We start from the raw sequence: 21,400 nt of genomic DNA, 5'->3' as shown, positions 1-21,400 counted from the left end.
AATGGTTCTAGATCCAAAATCTATTTTACCACTTTTAAACATTTAGTTGACTACTTGATCATTGAATTGTATGATGTTTAAGTATAGCCCATCACACTCATAATTTCAACCAAAACTAGGGCTTGTAGTGTTCTATAGTAAGATACCACGCTCTTCCTCTCTTTGTTATATTTTAAGGGTGAATAGTGCACAACTTGTAGCTTTACTCTTTATTTTAGACCGCATTTTGTAGGTGTCCTAGTACATAATATTAATTGATTTGGTGCTCCCAGTATTTGCATTGATAAATGTTTTACTTATGCTTAAACATATTTGAACTCTCAAATTTGCATTATCTATTGCGTTAAAAAAATGTCGGTACAATGTTAACTCGTCAAATTACATGTGCTAAATTCACTTGTTTGTTTAAAATTAAAAAAAAAAAATAGAGGCCTAAGTTGGCTTAATTCAAATTAGCCATTGCATTTTGACTTGTTGGGACTTTATCAAAAAATTGTGAAATGAAGCTTAGTCCTCGCCAATGTTGCCTATTTGTGCCTTGTGGTGTTCCTTTTTGAACCCTTATTTGTTGATGAAGTCAAGTGTTCAATGATATATCTCAACTTGTCTGTTTTCTTGAGTTGTGAGCTTTTAGGTGGAATAAAGACCTAGGGATCAAGTCTTAGGATATCAATTTCCCTTGGAATCTTGACTCCGTGTTCTTTGTTCTTCTCTTTCTTGATGGGTTGTGGACCTTTGTGAAAACCATGAACCAAGGAACTAAGTCTCAGAGTTCCTAGTCCCATGACCTCCTTGTCCTAACCCCTTGCACTCCCTTTTTCTCCCTCCTCTTATGTTTGTCCTTTGTGTTCTTTCTTCTTTCCCTTTCATGGTAACATCATCTATGGGCCAAAATGTATAGGTTTGGGTTCGGTGCAGTTTTTGGCAGTTCGAGAATCTCTTGAACCTTTGATTGGGTTCAAAACATCTGAAAAGCTCCAATGCCCCTTTCCACTCCACATCCTTCCTAGACCCCATACTTTTAAAGGGATTGAGAATCTCGGCATTGCCCTAGTTCCAATTCCTTCTATGCTCTTGGTCTTCAAACCCCTTTTTTCTTTTAACCTTGCCACTCCATTACTCTTGCTTGTTGCACCTCCCCGCTTCTAATCCCAACTCCTTCTTAGAACTACAACACCCAACTCTCCTTGGCAATCCCTCTTATACTCTTGGCCCTCAACTCAATTCCTTCCACAATTCTTGTTCTCTTCTTCCTCTTGACACATGCTTCCCTTGGATCTTAGAGGCCCACATGGACTCAACACCTTCTCTTATGTTTCAAGTTCATCCTTCTCACAACTTGTGCACATCATGCAACTCCCCAAGTCCCTCCTAGACTTGAACTTCCCCTAGGCACTAAAATGTTTAAAATTGTGCATCAAGGCTTCATGTGCTCATCCAATTTCCCCAACTACTCTCAATTTGCTTCAATGCCCCAATTCAGCTTATGCAACATTCCAAAAGTTTTTTCCCCATCCCAAACATTATTCTAAATTTACTTATTCAATAGTGGATGGTGTGTAATTACAAAAGTTTCCATTAATGTTTTAAATTATTTTGAAATGCCTGATCTATAGCTAGTTCATGTGGGCAGAAAAGGCACAAGTTTCTCATTAGCTATAAATGCAAATTCCTTATTCATTCCAAGGGTTGATCATTGTTGTTTCTAGTAATCTTTTATAATTGTTGGACAAACTAATTTTTGCGTTTCAATGTAATGGGTCTTTTAGTAAATTTTTGCAATTGTTGAGCAATTATTCGGGTTTCATTCATTGAATGTCTATTTTGAAGTTTGTGGGTTTTTGAAGCACCTGTAAGTGAAAAGATTGTAATGGGTGTCAAATATTGAATGTTTCCAAGAGTATCTACATACTTTCAGGGGAATTAATAGCATTTTGTTAAGGTTTCCTCTTATTGATCACTTGTCAATACAAATGCAAATGTTACAATAATAATCTCCTGAATAAAGCAAGGAACTTCTTTTGCACTTGCTTGCATGTAAGGAGCTTCTTCAACACATTCAAACCTATGCAAGAGCTCATTTAGTGCACTAAAATCATGTAAGAGGTTATTCAATGAACTACTCTCTTTCATTAACATTCACAATGTGGTATGTTTAATACATTTATTACTTCAAGATTCAATTATATTTTTTAATTATTCAATTTAAGTTAGAATTTTATTATTGCTTGAATCTTAAGAGTTCCCAAGAGAATAGGTAATTAAAGCCACTCTAAGCATCCTTTAGATATCCTTTAATCCTAAACGATTTAAGAGTCAAGGCTCTTTAGAGAGCTTAAGGATGGGTAAGGTTTGGTTTTCCACACAAACACACTTCTCAAAGCACACACACATTATATTTCCATGTCAAAATACATAATTCCACAATAAAAAAATTTCAAAAATTTCAAATTGTAAAAAAATAATCAAAAAATATCTAGGTTCTTCCATTAACACACATTCATACTATCTTCCCAAAAATAAAATTTTACAAAATCAAAATTCGAAAAATTCCTTAATGCTTCAAATTCATCCAACATCACACTTTTCCAAACACAATTTATATAAGAAAAAATGACAAGATTTTAAGAGTGTTTTCACTATTTTTCACAAAAGTAAAAAACATATATTAAATGAACAAACCTCAATAAAAACTACTCAATAAATCTAATAGCAATTCTTAGATGAACCTTTTTTTTCCTTTTTTGCCTCCACAAGCAATTCAATCAACTTTAAGCAATCTCCAAACAAAGATTATATGAAAAATATATTATTTTCTCTTCTCAAATGTAACATAGTCTGAAAAATAACATATATTTTGCTAAAGATAAGCTTAAATTTAAGAAATAAAATAATCTAAAGCTTTTTTTTTTTTTTTTTTTTTTCAATTTTACATTTAACTCGTCACTTAGAGTTAATATCTAAAAAAAGATATCCAATTCCTATAATCTAAAATAAAAAATATCTTGAAAGAGATTTTGAATATAAATCTATTCTCCATTCACTAATTAAACACATATTTCACACAAATGCAACATTTCATAATAATATAATTAATTTAACACAATTCTTTCCCTTTCCAACAGTAATAACATAATTAATACTTTAGAAAGTATTAATTATGTTCAACATATCAAGGAGATGTATAAACAATAAATAAAATTAATCAAGAAAGACACATTCATATGTCTAACATTAAGGGATCAATAATCGTGAATATGCTTTCACAAGTTTCAACAACACATTTTCACAATTCAACCTTAGAGATTAGGTAAGGTGAGAAAGCTATGTGAATTTTGCTACATTATCATATTTGTGCTAGAAGGCTTGAGTTCGTAGCTAGGTGAAATTCAGGTTCAGGTTTGATTGGGGTTTGCCCTTGGGTTTGTGTAGGGTTCTGCTTGAGCACCTGGATTCGTTGTGGGTTTAGCTTGGGTTCAACTTGACCAAACCCACAACAAATCCAAGGCCAGGTGGAACCTTGGGCAAACATAAGTGTACCTGCATCATGGATGCCCAAAAAAGGGTCCTCCATAAAAAAAAAAACATTTAAAACTCAAAAAGCCCCCTCCCCCCCAAACCTAATTTTGGTCTATCTATCATTCATTTTGGTAATTTCACCTCATTTCTTCATCACAAAACTTGCATTTTCACCATTTTTTTCTCCAAGCTTGTTTTGAAAGTTGCTATTTTTCTTCAAAGGTGAAGGTTACGGAGGAGCGAGACACACACCAAAGGCTTATAAATCATTTTAGAAGGAATATTTAGCCATCAAAGGTGAGTAAATCTTCATTTTTTCAAGTATTCAATATTTTCCAAGTTTTTTATTTTTTTATTTTTTAAAGAAGTTTTAAATATTTAAAAAAAAAATTATGCAAAATAAGGAATTTAAAAAAAAAAAATCAATAATATTTTCCATTTTAGGTTCATTATTCATACATAATGGTTGGAAGTGGAAGTTCTAGTTTAGTTGCTCGAAGCCAAAAAATGAAGAGAGGCTTTTTAAAATTGATGCAGCTTCACCACTTTGATGTTATACAACAATGATTAAGCAAATGTTTGGCGGTGAGATTTTTCTTTGGGAGTGTAACCATTGTAACATAGAGTATATGAACTCATACTATTGAGTGAAAGGACATCTATGCACCATCCCTAGACATGAAATAAAAGCTTGTTAGGGGTTGGATGGCAAAGGGCTGCCACAAGATCTAATCATGGGTTATATTAAAGAACAAGAGGAATTTGGCATGAAAAGAAACAAATCAAAGACTAATCATCCTCTTGCTAAGCAAAGCTCAAAGAGGCCTCCTAGTGGCTTGATACAATTAGTTGGCTCACATCCTTTCATGCCAATGCCACCACCTTTTGAACCAAAAAATGTTGTGGTTACACAAAAAGGAGGTCCATTGGATAGGGCCTTCGAAAATAAAATAAAAAAGGTTGCAAATTAGAACATTTCTTGTTATATTTATGGCAATATGCTTCCTTTCAACATTGTTAGATCACCTTATTAGTGGGAGATGGTGAATAAACTTTGGAATACACCTCTTGATTATGTTAGTCTCGAGTATGAAAAGGTGTAAATCACCTTATTGATGAAGGATAAAGCTTCAATAGAGACATCATTGAGAGTGATCAAAGATACATGGCCTGAAATAAGTGTATCCATCATTTTTTTATGGATGAAAAGATTGCAAAAACATGCCATTGATCAATGTTATAGATGTATCCCCTAAAGGGGCGATGTTTTTGAAAGTAGTAGATTGTGAGGGGCAAGTAAAAGATACAAGTTCCATTACCAATATCCTCATAAAATTTGTTGACATGGTGGGGCCTGAAAATGCTATCCAAGTCATAAAGGAAAATGTAAAAAATATAGGGTATCTAGTTCTATAGTGGAGGCTACATATAATTACTTTTTTTGGACACCATGTGTAGTCTACTCACTCAATTAAATCTTGCAAAAGATTGACATACAAATTGACTAGGTCAAACAAGTTTACACAAAGGCTAAGGAGATTGAAATGTTTTTGACTAATCATCACATGTCACAAGCCATTTCAAGACCTTCTCCAAGTTGGAGTTGTTCAAGGTAATTTAAATTTTATATTTTTAATTTTCCAGTTTTTATTTTTTATAGTTGATATATGACATTTATTTTTTATTCCATGTTAGGTTGTTGAACATGATTTTCATCTCACACAATCATTTAAGATTACTTGAGAAGGTGTGAGGGGCCTTGAGTTCTATGGTCATCAACACCTTGTGGGGTGTATGAAGGAAATCAAACACAGAAAGAGCCCATAAAGTAAGAGTATGGATTCTTGATGATGAGTGGTGGGATCATGTGGAATATGTTTTGAGTTTCACAAAGCCTATCATGAGCATGATTAAGTATGTTGATATTGATCTACCATGTTTGGGTGAAATTTATGATGGCATGGACTCTATGATGGAGAAAATCAGAGCAATAATAGAGGCCAAAGAATGTGACCCAATGTAAATATTTTTCAAAATTTTGTAACAAATTGTTGACCATTGGAATAAGATGTCCACTCCTTACATCTCTAAGCATTTTCTTTGTTGCCAAGGTATTATAGCAAAGAGATACTTGCATTGCCAAGGATAGTGGTACCATATAGAGATGTGGAGGTTGCTACTGGATATAAGGTTGCATCTAGAAAGATATATTTGGCTGATGAAACTTGAAATATTGTCTTGAGCAACTTTGGCCAATTCGTATCTTCAAAAATCATGATACTAGTGCTCTCCATCCCAAATATAGGATTAGTGTTGATGAGTGGTGGTATGCACATGTTCAAGGATCCATTTTCTGATAGCTTCTTGCAATTAAAATTCTCTCTTAATTATGTATATTTTTATTTTTAATTTATACTGTTTTTCATTCGATGCTATCATATTAAAATATTTTTTTATTCTATAATTTATGTTTCAAGTTCTGATTCTTAAAGTATGAAATTAAATATTAAATGTTGTATGGAAACTCAACATGTTGCAAGTTCTTGAATTATGAAATTAAATATTAAATGTTGTATGCAAACTCAACAGGTTGCAAGTTCTTCAATTGAGCGAAATGGGAGTACATACTTCTTAAACACTTAGTTAAGCGTAATTGTTTGGGTGCAAAAAAAAAAAAAAAGGATTTTGTCTACATACACTCCAAACTTCATCTATTGTCACATAAGAAACCTAAATATGATGAGGGCGTGACCAGGAATTGGGATCTGGCCCCTCAGTGAGTTGATTTAGATGCTATAGTTACATAGTTTGCCCAAGTCTCTATAGATGATCATGAGGCAACTCTTGCTCATGACACAAACGTGGCTAGTGGGAGTGGCAATCTAATGGGTTGTGGTTCAAATACGTTGAACCGAATGTTTGACTTTGAAGCTTATGATGAAGATGAATATGGCTATTAAATATGGATTGTAATTTGAATTCTCATTGTGTAATGACATTTTGAGACTTATTGACAATTATGGATTTATGAGTATCACTCTTCTTATAGTTATATACTTACAATTATATTTTGTAATTTTGATGTTTGAAAACACACACACACAAAAGTGATGTTCCCACGTACTTGAATCTATACTTGAATCGGCAGCTTAGGAAATCCATGCCAAATTCATCCACATCTTCCATTAATCAAACACCTATACATTTCTTATACACTCAATCAAACATTATGCACATCTACCCAATAAATAACAATAACTAAAAAATGGAAGGAACATCTATAGGACCAACACTTCATATGAGGTAGAATGAGCAGGAGAGGTGGTTGTGGCGGGCATGTAGGGGTTAGGGTTTCCTCAGGGGGTTGAGGAAGCCGAATTGGAGGATGTAGAAGACGATGGGCATCCCCCTGTGTCGACAACGTTTTATTTTTTCCCTCTGGCTCGTTTGGTGGTTGTTGTGGTTCGTGGTGGTGGTCTTTGTCGGCTCGACAATGCTGTGTTTTGCCTTACCTCCGCTTCGAGCTCTTACCTATGGTGGGATGTGACTATTGCAATTCGAGTGGGTCTTGTGCCTTTTTTCTATTTTGAGGTCGAGGGTTTTTCTTGCCTTGTTGCGGTGGCTTTTGTTCCCCTTGCTTCCTTCTCTTGCATGTCCTTGTGGTCTTTGGCAGATGCGGGGGGTTTGTGGTCGGAGCTTTGTGTGAGGGGTTCATTTATGTTCCTCTATTTGTGCCTTTTGGCCAACTCTCTATTGGAGTTCGGAGCCCTATTAGTGTCTCTAGAGTCCCCCTTGATGTTTTGGGGGCTTTGTTTTGTTGTTTTGATTGGCCTCGGAGTGTCCGAGGATTTTTCCTTTTCTAGTGGGGCTTGACTGGTGTGATGGCTTAGGTTTTTTTCTTGTAGATCTTGATGGAGAGGGCTTGGTGGTGGTGTCCTTCACTCTTCTTCCCCCTTGTTGCCTATCCTCTTGAGGTGGATGGCTTTCTTTTTGGGGTTGCTTGTTGGGTTGAGGGTTTTGTTGAGGGAGACCTCTTGGGTCTCTGTCTTGCTATCTCTTTGCTGCTGAGGTGCTTTGTGGATTTCTGCACTAGTATTGGGTTCCTCCATTCTTTTGCTCCTATAGAGGTGGGGTCGTGGGTGGATGCTTTCTTGCTGGTGTTTTGCAGGCCTGCGACTCTTCAACACTGTAAGGTTTTGGGAGCCTTCTTAAAACCCAACTCTCTTGTGCTCCTGGTTTCTCAACTGTGTCTTTGGTCTTCTTTGGGCTGGCTTATTGAGGTGGCCCCTTCTTCTACTGAGGTGGAGAGGGTTTGTTCCGGAGTTGATCTTCCTTCTATTGAGGTGAAGGTGGGTGTAGCGGGTTTCTTCAGGAGTGAGGTTTTTGTTTTTCTCTTTATGTTTTTATTGTGTTATTTTGTCTGGCTAGTCGCTAACAGTTTTGAAGGGCTCAACATAGACTATGGTTGTTTTTGGTTAAGGCATGGGCTAGTTTTTTTGCTACTCAGAGATTTTGTCTTAGGTTAAAGGGGCTGGGATTATCCATGTTATTTGGCTGAGGGTGCCTGTTAAACCCTTGTTCTTTGTGAAGGTTAGGGGAGCCTTTCAAAACCCTATGTTCCTTGTGAAGGTTAGGGGAGCCTTTCAAAACCTTATGTGTCCAAATTGTTATTGTATGAATAATTGGTGTAATCTAGTGTCTTTGAAAGTTATGGATGCCTGGAAACACCCATGGTATTTGTTGAAGGTTAAGGGAGCCTTTGTAAAACCCTTGGGCATGTGATTGTCGTTGTCATTTCCTCTCATTGTCGTGGTTGGGCTGTTGTTTTTTCATGATTATTCCTCTTAGCAACGTTGTATTGTGGGTTCCAAATCCTGGTAAAGTTTGAGGGTTTCGGATCCCTTTAAAACCTATTGTATGGGGTTTCGAGTCCCCTCAAAACCTACTTTTACCTTAATAAAAAACAATAACTAAAACAATGAAACTACATAATATCATAAAATTAACATTTAATTAATCACATTCCATTTAAATCATCCATCAAAACAATGCAATTAACACATGATATAATCAGTTAATAAGATCTTAGTTATAAAAAAAACAATGAAACTAAAATACATGTCAATACATATAAATATGTAAGATTACACATACATGAATCCCTGGATACAAATGTACATATTGAATATCTAGACTAGTGCATTGGTGTCCACATGTGATCACTAACCACAATAAAAAATAAAAACAAATGTATTTTAACTTTCAATATGTCAAAACAAATGTATTGTAATAGCATAATTAATACCTTAAAAAGATTATTTATTCTTTTGCGCATATCAAAAGGAGATGTATAAACAATAAATAAAATCACTCAAGAAAGACACATTCATACGTCTAACTTAAAGTGATCTAAAATCATGAATATGCTTTCACAAGTTTCAACATCACATCTCCACAATTCAACCTTAGGTATTAGGTAAGGTGAGAAAGCTATGTGAATCTAAATTTGTTGCATATCTTCCATTGATCAAACACTACTACATTTCCTACACACTCAATCAAACATTATGTGCATCTACCCAATAGATAACAGTAATTAAAACAATGAAACCACATAATATCATAAAACTTCCATTTAATTTAATTAATCCCATATCAGTTAAACGATCCATCGAAACATTGTTATTAACACATACATAATTCTTTAATAAAACAATGAAACTAAAACATCAATACATATAAAAATGTAAAATTACACACATGAATCTCTCAATAAATTAAAAAACAATGAACTTAAAACATCAATACATTTAAATATATAAAATTACACATACATGAGTCTCTCGATAAGTACAAAATGCACAAATCGAATATCCAGACTAGTGCATTGGTATCCACGTGGGATCACTAACCACAATCTAAAAATAATAACAAATGTACTGTAACTCCAATATGCCAAAACAGAACTAGAGAAAGACACACCATCTGCAGACCTTACAAAGTTGCTTTCAGCTAATGAGAACTCAACCTGAATCTGGTAGAACCCCATATACACCAGTTATCCTAGACTGAGGAAATTCCAGGACACCATTTAATCTGAAAGCTCATAACTAATGGGAAGGGAAAAAGGGTACCTTCAAAACTTCCATGCAGAAAATTTACAATAACAGAAGAATCTAAAAGAATGTTTGATCTTTAACTTTGAAACTTGAAATTATTACAGAACACACTACTATGGATAATACACATCATAAGGATCTGGTTCTCTGGTTTGTTCCACTATGGAGGAGGCCCATCAGGTGGGCATAATCCACAGCATCCTCTCAGCAATCCACAACAGCATAGGAACCACAAACTGCATGCAAAGCATCAAACAATAAATCAGAAAACTTGGTACACATATCATCAGAAAACCAGAGTATATCATATGTTTGAAAAAGACCCAGTATCAGAATAAGGCATACCAACTATCAAAGCAAGCAGAAAGCCCCCCACAAGGACCTCCACCAGGTCCTCCAGGCCCCCCTGGACCAGAACCAGGCCCTCCAGGTCCTCCTGGTCCTCCAGGATCCATGTTTTCTTATCAATAAACTAATACTTCTTCTGGCTTTCCTAACCACAAACTACAACTCTTCACCGCTTCAATTTGCTCAAACTTATCTTTCAGATGTTTGGGATTCAGACCCTCTTTGCACTTAGATCTAGTCTGTTTCTCCCTTTATATTTACTTCCAGATCTTTCCAACACATTCCTTACAGTCAAAACCTAGCGTCTCTTCAATCACATGCTTTAAACCTACTTCCTGAGCTGATAAGGTCATTCATACGTGGTGCAGCTGTCAAGACAAAGACAGTCATTTAAGGATTAATCTTTGAAGAAAATTTGTATACTACAAGCTTGATGTTGGCCTGCAATAATTTGAGGCTTATAGCTGTCCAGTAAATAGAAATACAGTGACAGGTCTCCATTATTTTATAGCATTCCCATCTTCTTGTCCTTAATGTTCATTATTCCTTTAAATACATAAGAAATCAAGTTTACTGTTGTTTATATTCCAATGGTTAGATATTGGTTTAGAACATAAAAAAACACGTTTACTGTTGTCTAAATTGCAATGGTAAGGTACTGATTTGGATCTGTTTAAGTGAGTCCTTGGATACTCAAAACCAATAGTTTTAGACATAAAACTTCGGCTGATGATGGATGCATTTACAATTTACAGCTCATTGTGAGGGCCCCTGGTACAGGAAAATCTTAAACAGAAGTTGCCTTGTGGAAATTGTTAACCTGAGAAGACAGCAGATTAATAAAAAAACCATCACTTGTAAATATACCCACTGTTTAGGCCACAGGTTCGATTAAATTACTTCGAAAATTGAGTTGTTGATAAGCATGAAATTGTTGACGATTTGAGGAGTTTCCTCGCACTTTGGTCTATAGAATAGGAACCTGTTGCTTAGCTTCCTGCTCTTAGATTAGGATGCAGCTCTTGGGTTGGTGAGAGGGCTATTGTTTTACAGTGTGTGTTTAAGTAGGGGAGAAAATTTTATAGTTGAGCATCTTAATTTCGCGTTTCTCAAAATCTTATGTGAAAATTTTATGTATCTTTTAATTTTTTACAGTAGCTTACTTGGCCAGTTCTCTGCTTATAACTAAGGTTTCAGGGCCAAATCAACATGCCTTTTGCAAGGTGTCCAAAAAGACCCAAAAAAAGAAAGTGAGACCCATACTCATGCACTAAGTCACGTTTTATTGATGTGCCGATGTGGCATCAGATGATTTGTAACTTTTTAGATCTAAGGAATACATTTCATTCACACTAACAACTTTACAGTCACAACTATTGGTGCAATATTGTCAAATATATTGAGCATTAAATCAACAAGTGTTATAACAACTATTGGAGCATGCTTAACTGTTGGGTCATTTCCACTAGTTTAATAAATAGAGGGGTTTATAAATTTAAAAATAAGGGTCTTTAGTCTTTGAGAGTAATCTGTTAGATTAAAAAGAATGATCTGAAACGTTGAACTAAAAAACTATTATGCAATCTAATCTAGAAGCAATAGTGACTAATATCATGAATTGTGGAAATCTGACATTTTTAAGGGTCTTTGGTTTACTGTGAATTTGAATAGTTTTGAATGAGTCTATCAAGGATTATGTATTGTTGAGTGCAAGATCGAAACACCATAAGGGATGAAGTCCAAGATCATGTCCAAGGGCACTTTGACAAAATAAATTATAGCCGGAGAGGTTTCAACCTAAGGCCCATGCTCTCATGTTGGATAGCCAAATGATTATATGGGTTTGTATAAAACCCTCCAACAAAAAAGTAAATAATATACATGTTTATTATTTTAAATCAAAGCTCTACAATGATAAACAACGTGGGAGTCGTTTAAGCCTTCCCTTATTTATAATATAATTTTTAAATATTTTGGTGGGTTGCTCCTCTTCCCTTCTTAGCTTCTTAGTCTGTGTTATCCCTTTTCCTTCCTCTTTATGGCTAGATTGGTTTGCTAATTGCAATTTCGTTTCTCTTCTCATGCTATCTACTTTCTTCATCGTGATGATGGATCATGGAGTGTGATCCCAAATATTAATAAAAAAAGTTCATATTGTCAAATTTAGACGCATTTCAATCTTTTAAACCAAAGATTAATTTAAAGGTTTAATGAGTGTGTGATATTTTTTAAAGAAATTTTAGAATTTCATATATGGATTTATTTATTTATAAGTTGTTTGGTCTACTAAATAATGCCATCATCATTTTAAAAATTTTCATTACATTAAAGGTTGTTTATATCACTTAATGTGACTAAATTTCTTCTTACACTACATATTGAGATGAAATTCAACAAATTTTCATTGTACCACGTATATTGAGATGAAGTGATAAGATTTCTATGAATTTTTGTTGGAAATTTTGTTACTCTTCAGTAGGATTACATACATATTATTTGGCATGCATGCATAGTTTTGGAATGAGAATATGAGGGATATTCATAGATCTAATAACCTTCAAACTTGTAACACTCTATGTTTTTAATATTAATTATTATTCTAATTATTATTAGCCCCTATGATTTATGGATGGTTCTTACTTGAATAATTTTTAGTGGGATTCATTATAGCCAACACAAGTTAAGACAACAATATTTAGAATGTTGTAACTTTACATTAATAAATTGAGTTAGATAATGTGACCAACTCTATTTTTTGTAGATGGGAGAAAGTATTTCACCTTGAAAGAAAATTTGTGAACACAATGCATTTAGCCACATTAATCATCTCAAACAGTTACCAAATAATTTTTTCATCCATTCAAAGGGAAATTAGTTCAAAATATGTCCAAAACCTCCCCTTTTTTGTAATACAATCTTCTTAATATTTTGATTGTATTTTACTATAAAATTACATAAATATGACCATTTAATTTAGCTTCATGATCCATCTTATCTAACCCAACACACATTTCTAAATACATCTTTATCTGTTCAAAAGTAATTTTTTGTGTTCTATATAAACACCTATTTAATAGGAATAATCACCCATTAAGAATTACTTTAGTTGTGATAGATGTTCAAGATTTGTTTTTTAATTTCATTCATACTATAATACTTATTTAACTCTAACAAGATCAATGAGAATATGAACTTTGCCAAGATAGTCAGTGTCATTGAGGTTGGTCCTTATCATCTCCATCCTCCTAGTGCTTCCTTTATCCCTTCTAGCTCTACTCCCTCATCCTCCTTCACTGGCCTTGTTCTTCATATTTCTTTCCTTATGATCACCTTCCTCCTTAAAGAGATCCCTCATAATGACTATGTAAGGCCCCATCATATAATAAAGATAATATTTTCTTTAAAAAAATTAATATCTTATTGGACCCTACTTGCATCTTTAATATAATCATGCAAGAATATTCAAGGATAATGTTGCACCAAACCAAAGGATCTACCCCACCCCAAGAGTCTCATTGATATGTGTTAATGGTATTAAAACCATAATTATTGGATCCCTTACCTTGTCATTCTTGCGTCTAAATTTGTTTAGACTACATTCCAAATGATTCCCTCTAGTGAACCTTTCTATCTTCTCTAAAGTCATCCTTGGTAGGAGACAATGAAATATGTTGTCATTTTAGAACCCCACTGGTCTCCTGTTGAAGAATTACCCTTAAAGGTTTTAGGTTTTTTCTTCAATTGCAGTGTTAAAACCCTCTTAAACTCTAAACCCTAGCCTTCTTTCTATCCTACATTCTATTTTTGTGTTGACTTGTTGTCTCGATTACCAAACGCTTAAGTCATGACTTGAGCATTTCTCATCATCGAGTTGACTGACCCCATTTCCTAGCACATTATCCCTTTAATCGACAACTTATTTTGACTTAAGTTAGATTTTCTCCCCCACATCCCCACAAAAACTTAACCCTTAATGCTTTAACACCTGCTGGTGGGGAGACCCCCACATGTGTTTGCCACTTAGCCATTTGTACTTCATGACTACCCTACATCCCTATGGGGGGTAACTTATCTACCCTCTGGCGATCGTGGGATGCAATTACATTTTGTTCCCCACGTCTCCACAAATGTTATCTCTCCTATCGGCTAGCGGTTGTGGTCTTGCAAAGAGGTTAATGGTTCTAACCGTTTGGTGCCTTATTGCTCCTCCTACACCCCCATGGGCCTTTGTGGTGGGACCCAATCTACCTTTCAGGATGGCAAGATGTGGTTGATATAAATGATCAATGACCACATTTTAAAGTTGCTTTATGTTGGGGTTTTAACCCATCTTTGCTATCCAAACACATGCCAAATTTAGGATCAATGACCAACATTTAAACTCAATGACCAACATTCAAATTCAATGACTATGGAAATGAACCCATGTGCAGAAGGAATGAATTCAATTCCCCAACTACTTCAATGGATTTCTGTTGAGGCCCAACATATAGGACGATTCCATTGCTTGATTTTTCACCCTACAAAAGAAATATTAGGACGTGCCATGTTACTTTAATGACTTACAAACTACTCTTCCCTTATCAGAAGAACAATAGGATCAGATCTTATTCTTCTTGATTGGAGAGGCATTCATTTCGGCCCATCATTCCTTCTAGAAGATCAAAGTGTACAGGCTAAGATCATATCTCTGATTTGATCTATTTTCTGATCATCCTTGTAGAAAACCCTAGTTGGGTTAGGGTTTCAAGTTTTGAAAATGGGTGTGTCAAATAGTTGAAATCTCGTAATATGACTAAGTCATGTAATTGGGAAAAAGTGTTATTGCTCGAACTTGAGTTTTCGGTAGTCGAAGTAACTGTTCTATCTGATGAGATCTTTTTGATAAGACAATTCAGTATCAGACAGGTGTTATTGGTTGAACTTAAGTTTTCAATAGCCAAAGTCACTATTTTGACAAAGTGCGATCAGCTGATAAGAGACTTGTGAGGGGCCCACTATCGGCGATCAGAGCTCGGGTGGAACAAAGCTTGGTGACAATGACGAGTCACACTTCCATTGGGTGTTGATCGATCAATAAGAGACTTGTGAGGGGCCCACTATCAGGGATCAAATATCGGGTGGAACAAAGCTTGGTGAACTAATGAGTCATACTTCCATCTAGTAGCAATAAGCCGATAAGCGATAATCTTGGTGGAGACCATGACTGACTTAGTCTTATCGGTAGAACTCGAGTTTTTGGAAAAGCCTTTTTTAATGTTGATTTCCAATTTTGTGTCGATAAGCGATAGTTTGAATGGGAACAATAGTCGATAGTCTTTAGGATTTAGTGGGGACCACGTTTGACTGGTTTTCTCCTACTGAACTGGAGTCTATGGAGTAGTGAGAAAATTGAAACGAACCTTTTTCTATGCAAAAGTATAAAACATATGAAGAAATGGTTGCAGAGGTTGATCAATCAGTTGGTGAAGTTAGTCAATTGGTTTATGTTTCTATTAGCCGTCGAATTGCAAAATTCGTTGTGCCTGTAATTTGTGTGATCTAATTTGATTTGATGTTGTATGCTGCCTGAATAGAGGCTAATACATGGCGTTAATTATGTATCTTGTATGTAATTTGATTTACTATAATATAAGAAGACATTTCTTTGTGTGTGGGTTTTTTACCTGTAAGGGTTTTCCCATGTGAATTCTGGTGTATTTCTCTGTGACTGTAAATCTTGTTGTTTACTCAGTTGTCTATTATGTGCATCTTAATGAATGTGATTGGAATCAAAAGACACCCTTGCTTCTTGCCCCTTTGAATTTAACATTTTTGAAGTTGTTTTCCACACTCGACTTTCTTTACAAGTGGTATCAGAGATTGCCAAGTTGTCTTATCCTTGTGGGTAGGACAGGCTTTTTGTGTTAATTCTATAGTGGGGGTTTTGTAGAGAACTGGTGATTGAAATTGTAGGTTGAGATGGCAAGCACATCAGTGAGAGTAGACATTGATAAATTCAATGGTAGAAACTATGAGTTGTGGAAACTCAAGATGGAAGACCTGTTGGTGGATAGAGACCTTTGGGTTGCAGTGTCTGGGTCTAAACCCCTAGGCATGAAACAAGAAGATTAGGATCTTGCAGATAGGAAAGCCAAAGGGTTGATTAGACTTTGTCTTATAGATTCAGTTATGTTGAATGTTCATGAGGAGAAGACATAAACTTCTTTGTGGAAGACACTTGGTGACATTTATTAGGGAAAGTCTCTAGTAAATAAGTTATTCCTGAGGAAAAAGTTGTACTCCTTGAAAATGAGCGAAGGTACATCTGTGGTAGACCATCTGAATACTTTCAACATGATTGTTGCACAATTAACTTTTGTGGGTGTAAAGATTGAGGATGAGGATCGTTGTATGCTTCTGTTATGTTCCTTGCCTAACATGTAGGATTATCTAGTGATGGCTATTTGAAGTACCACAACCACCTTCAAAATGAAAGATGTCGTTGCTTCATAGTTGTCAGAGGGGCACGAATGAAATATTCTAAGATGGCCAAGGAGGCTCTTGTTGTTCAAGGCAGAACAAAGGAAAGAGGCAAACAGAAGGACAAAAAGTCCAAATCCAAGTCGAACGAGAGATCAAAGTCTCTTGGAAAGAAGTCCAAGGTGAAGTGCTAGAATTGTTGGCAGCCTAGTCATATCCAAAAGGATTGCAAGGAGGAGAAAAAGAAGAAGAAGAAGAAGAAGAATTCTAACACTTAGTCTTCTTAGAGTGATGTTGATGCCTTCATTACTACCTTGGAAACTCAGATAGTTGATAATGTTTGGTTGATTGATTCAGGTGTGTCATTCCACATGACATCTCATAGAGAATTGTTATCTAGATATGAGGAATGTGATGGTGGAAAGGTGTATCTAAAGAGTGATTCATCTCTTGAAATTATTGGCTGAGGAAGAGTCAAAATTCAGTTTCTTGATGGATGAATTAAGGGAATTGATGGCATTATGCACATACCAAGTCTGGCTCTGAATTTTCTTTTTGTCAATGAGTTGAATGATGTTGGTGTACAAGTTACATTCTCGAGTGGTGGCTGTAAAATGACTAGAGGCTCGATAGTGCTGGCTAAGGGTGCAAGGGTTGATACTTTGTTAAAGTTGGATGCACAGTCTGTTCAATGTAACAGTGCCTCTGGAAAGTCAAAGAAGGCTACCTAGAAGGAGAACGTTGCAAGCTCTATGGAGGTCAAACTTCCTATAGAGAAAATGATGTTATCACATCATAGAATTGATCACATTGGAGAAAAGGGCTTAAAAGCTCTGAAAAATAAAAGCTTGGTAGAGGGGCTTCATGATTGTAATTTGAGTTTGAATTTTGTGAACATTGCATAAATGGAAGGCAACATCATGTTTCATTTTATTGTAGTCCTCATATATCGTTTGGTTTGTTGGATTATGTTCACTTTGATGTATTTGGTTCAGTTAATGTTCCTTCATTATTGAAGTCTAGATATTATGTCTCTTTCATAGATGAAATATAAATCAAAAGTGTTTGGTTAGTTTAAGGATTTTCAGAACTTGATTGAAAATCAAATTGGTAAGAAAATTAAGTGCTTAAGGACTGATAATGGTAGTGAGTTTTTTTATACAAAATTTGAACAATATTGCAAAGACAATGGAATTAAAAGGCATAGGACCACACCTTACACTCTACAACAAAATGGAGTCGCTGAAAAGTTGAATCGAACTCTGATGGAAAAGGTGAGAAGCATGTTGAGTGGTGTTAGGCTGGAGAAGAAATTATGGGCTAAAGTTGTATCCATGGCATGCTATCTACAAATTAGATCTCCCACTTCAATGTTGGTAGACAAAATGCCTATGGAAGCATGGTATGGTATGAAGTCCTCTTTGAGTCATATTTGTGTCTTTGGCTATGAGGCATATGCATATGTGCCTAATGTAAATAGATCCATGTTGGAGAACAAAGATGTCAAGTGTATCTTCATTGGCTATGGCATTGGTGTGAAGGGATACAAGCTTTGGAATTATGTGACTGAGAAGGTTTTGTACAACAAAAGTGTGATCTTTTGAGAGCTGAAACCTACCTCAGTTGATCTGCAACCCAAAAAGACAGAGAAATGGGAAGCATACATTGAAATTCCTCTAACTCTAGAAAAGGAGGAACTTTGAACTCCATGTATAACTGAAAGAGAGGAGAGCTCAAGCAACTCTGAGAGTTCTAATGGAGAGGAAGAATAAGAACCTCCACCTTAGCCATTGAGGAGGTCTACATAGGAGAGGAGACAACCTGATAGGTATGGTTATTCAATCTTGGATTTGAATTGTGCCTATGCTTTGATTACTAACATTGATGAGCCTAGGACAGTGAAAGAGACAATCAAAATGTTTGATTCAAATTCCTGGTTGGAAGCCATGAATGAAGAAATGGCATCATTAAAGAAGAATGAAACCTAGGATCTTGTGCCCTTTCTAGAAGGTCGAAAATCAATTGGCTGCAAATGGGTATTTAAGAAGAAAATTGGCCTAGATGGCAGTGTGGAAAAGTATAAACCTAGGTTGGTCACGAAAGGTTATTCCTAAGTTAAGGGAATTGATTATGGGGAAATATTTTCTCCTGTAGCAAAGCTGACATCTATCAAATTTATATTGTCACTTGCAATAACATAAGACTTTGAGGTCGAGTAGATGGATGTGAGGACAACAATCCTTCATGGAGATTTGGAGGAAGAGATTTATATGTCCTATTCTGAGCAATTTGTTGTAAAAGGTAAAGAATATTTGGTTTGCAAGTTGAAGAAATCTATCTATGGTTTGAAATAGTCACCTAGAATGTGGTACCAGAAGTTTGACACCTTTGTGTTGTCATTGGGTTTTGTAAGATCAAAATCTAATCATTGTGTGTATTATAAAACTGAAAATTGTCAGTTACTTATCATTGCTCTGTATTTGGATGACATGTTATTCATTGGGAATGATAAGGGTATGATTTATTATCTAAAATATCAGTTGTCAAAATGTTTTGAAATGAAAGATTTAGGTGCAGCTAGGTATATTCTAGGAATGGAAATCAATAGGGATAGGAAGAATAGAAATCTTTGGTTTAGTCAGAGCAAATAAATTAAACATTTGTGAGGTTTAATATGTCAGATTGCTGGCAATTAGTTGTTCTAGTGTTGTAGGGAATGAAGCTTCTGTTGAAGATTGTCCAAAATCTTCTACTGAGATGGAGGACATGACCAAGGTGCCTTATGCAAGTGTTGTTGGTAGCTTAATGTACTCAATGGTCTGTACTAGGCTAGACATTGCCCAAGCAGTTGGAGTACTAAGCTAGTTTATGGAAAATCCAAGTAGATCATATTGGGATGTTGTGAAAAGAGTGTTTATATATCTGAGATGTACTTATCAGTATGCTTCATGTTACCATGGGAATTTGGTTGGATCACAGAGGACTATCAAAATTCAAGGATATGTGGATTCTGATTGGGCAAGGGACATTGACAGCAAAAAATCCACCAGTGGATATGTATTCACGTTGAATGGTGGTGCAATTAGTTGGATGAGCAAGCGACAAGTTGTAGTCGCTTTGTCCACTATAGAGGCAAAGTACATGGTAACAACTCATGCCTGTCAAGAGGTTGGTTGGCTTAAACGTTTGTGTTCTGATTTTGGCTTTAATGTAGGGCAAATTACTATCTGTTGTGATAGTCAGAGTGACAATTGTTTGGCAAAAAATTATACCTTCCATCCTAGGATGAAACATGTTGATGTGCAATATCATTTTGTTCATGACATGATGGAAGATGAAAAGGTTAATCCTGAAAAGTTGGATACTCTAAAGAATATTGCAAATGAGTTGATGAAGCCTGTGAGCATGGCTAAGTACAAATGGTGTGCTAGCTCTATGGGCCTTGGAGCCCATGATTCTCTTTAGTCTCAAATGTTCTAGAGATACCAATAAGTTCTTCTTCAAGTGGGAGAATGTTGAGAACGGGTGTCTCAAACTTACTGGTTGAAATCTCATAATATGACTAAGTCCTTTAATCAAGCAAAAGTGTTATCGCTCAGACTTGAGTTTTCGATAGTCGAAGTCACTATTTTGTTCGGTGAGATCTTTCCGATAAGATAGTTCAGTATTGGTCAAAAAATTTATCAGTCGAACTTAAGTTTTCAATAGTCGAAGTCACTGTTTTGACAAAGTGTGATTAGTCAATAAGAGACTTGTGAGGGGTCCACTATCAGTGATCGAAGATCGGGTGGAACAAGGCTTGGTGACAATGGTGAGTCACACTTCCATCAGGTGGTGATCAACTGATAAGAGACTTGTGAGGGGCCCACTATTGAGGATTAGAGATCGGGTGGAACAAATCTTGGTGAACTAATGAGTCATACTTCCATCTGTTGTCAATAAGTCGACAAGCGATAGTCTTGGTGGGGACCACGGCTGACTCAGTGTTATCGATAGAACTTGAGTTTTTGGAAAATCCCTTTTTTAATGTCTATTTTTTATTCTATGTTGATAAGTGATAGTCTGAATGGGAACAATCATCAATAGTCTTTAGGATTCAATGGGGACCACGTTTGACTGGTTTTCTCCTTCTAAATTGGATGTCGATAATTGGTCTGAGCAAGAATCTATGGATCCGTGAGGAAATTGAAATGAACCATTTTCCGTGCAAAAGTATAAAATGCATGAAGAAATGGTTGTAGAGGTTGATCAATCAATTGGTGAAGTTAGTCAGTTTGTTGATGTTTATGTTGGGTGCCGAATTGTAGAAATCATTGTGCCTATAATCAGTGTGATCTAATTTTATCTAATCTTGTATGCTACCTGAACAGAGGCTAATACAAAGTGTTAAGTCTATATCTTGTATGTAATTTGATTTACTGTAATACAAGAAGATATCGCTTTGTGCGTGGGTTTTTCACCCGTAAGGGTTTTCCCACGTGAATTCTTTTGTATTTCTTTGTGATTGCAAATCTTGTTGTTTACTTTGTTGTCTATTATGTGAATCTTAATGAATGTGATTGGAATTAAAATACACCCCTTCTTCTCTCCCCTTTAAATTTAACATTTTGGAAGTTGTTTTCCGCACTCTTCTTTCCTTACATCAAGCTCCTGATTATGACATCTCAATTAAATGCCTTATCTATATTTAGGCAAATTATTTGTAACATATCCTAAGGGTTCTTCTTCTTTTCTTTGACATAGATCTCATACTTTGTAATTGTTAAAATGGCCTTACCCCTACATTAATGGAAGTTATCATTTTGTCTCTTTTCTCATTTTGATGTCCTATGCAAATTATCTTGTCTCTATGTCTAAATGTATTATTACTATTTTATCTATGTATACACTGTGTTAACTTTGTTTGCAATTTTTGATTATGAATATATCTTTCCTTATATACCTCCATATAT

General features: G+C 35.4%; 1 long non-coding RNA gene across 1 annotated transcript; it reads right to left on the bottom strand.

Moving 5' to 3' along the window:
• Positions 1 to 9,307: 9,307 nt before the first annotated feature.
• LOC131068803 (uncharacterized) lies at positions 9,308 to 10,537 on the bottom strand. Its single transcript, XR_009112068.2, has 2 exons — positions 9,984 to 10,537; positions 9,308 to 9,874 (listed from the first exon to the last, which is right to left on the bottom strand). It is a non-coding gene; the product is annotated as an uncharacterized LOC131068803 (long non-coding RNA).
• Between the last annotated feature and the right edge of the window lie 10,863 nt (positions 10,538 to 21,400).

This window comes from Cryptomeria japonica, chromosome 7 (genome assembly GCF_030272615.1).
Source record: "Cryptomeria japonica chromosome 7, Sugi_1.0, whole genome shotgun sequence".
Lineage (NCBI taxonomy): Eukaryota > Viridiplantae > Streptophyta > Pinopsida > Cupressales > Cupressaceae > Cryptomeria > Cryptomeria japonica.
This window is presented reverse-complemented; position numbering and strand designations above follow the sequence as displayed.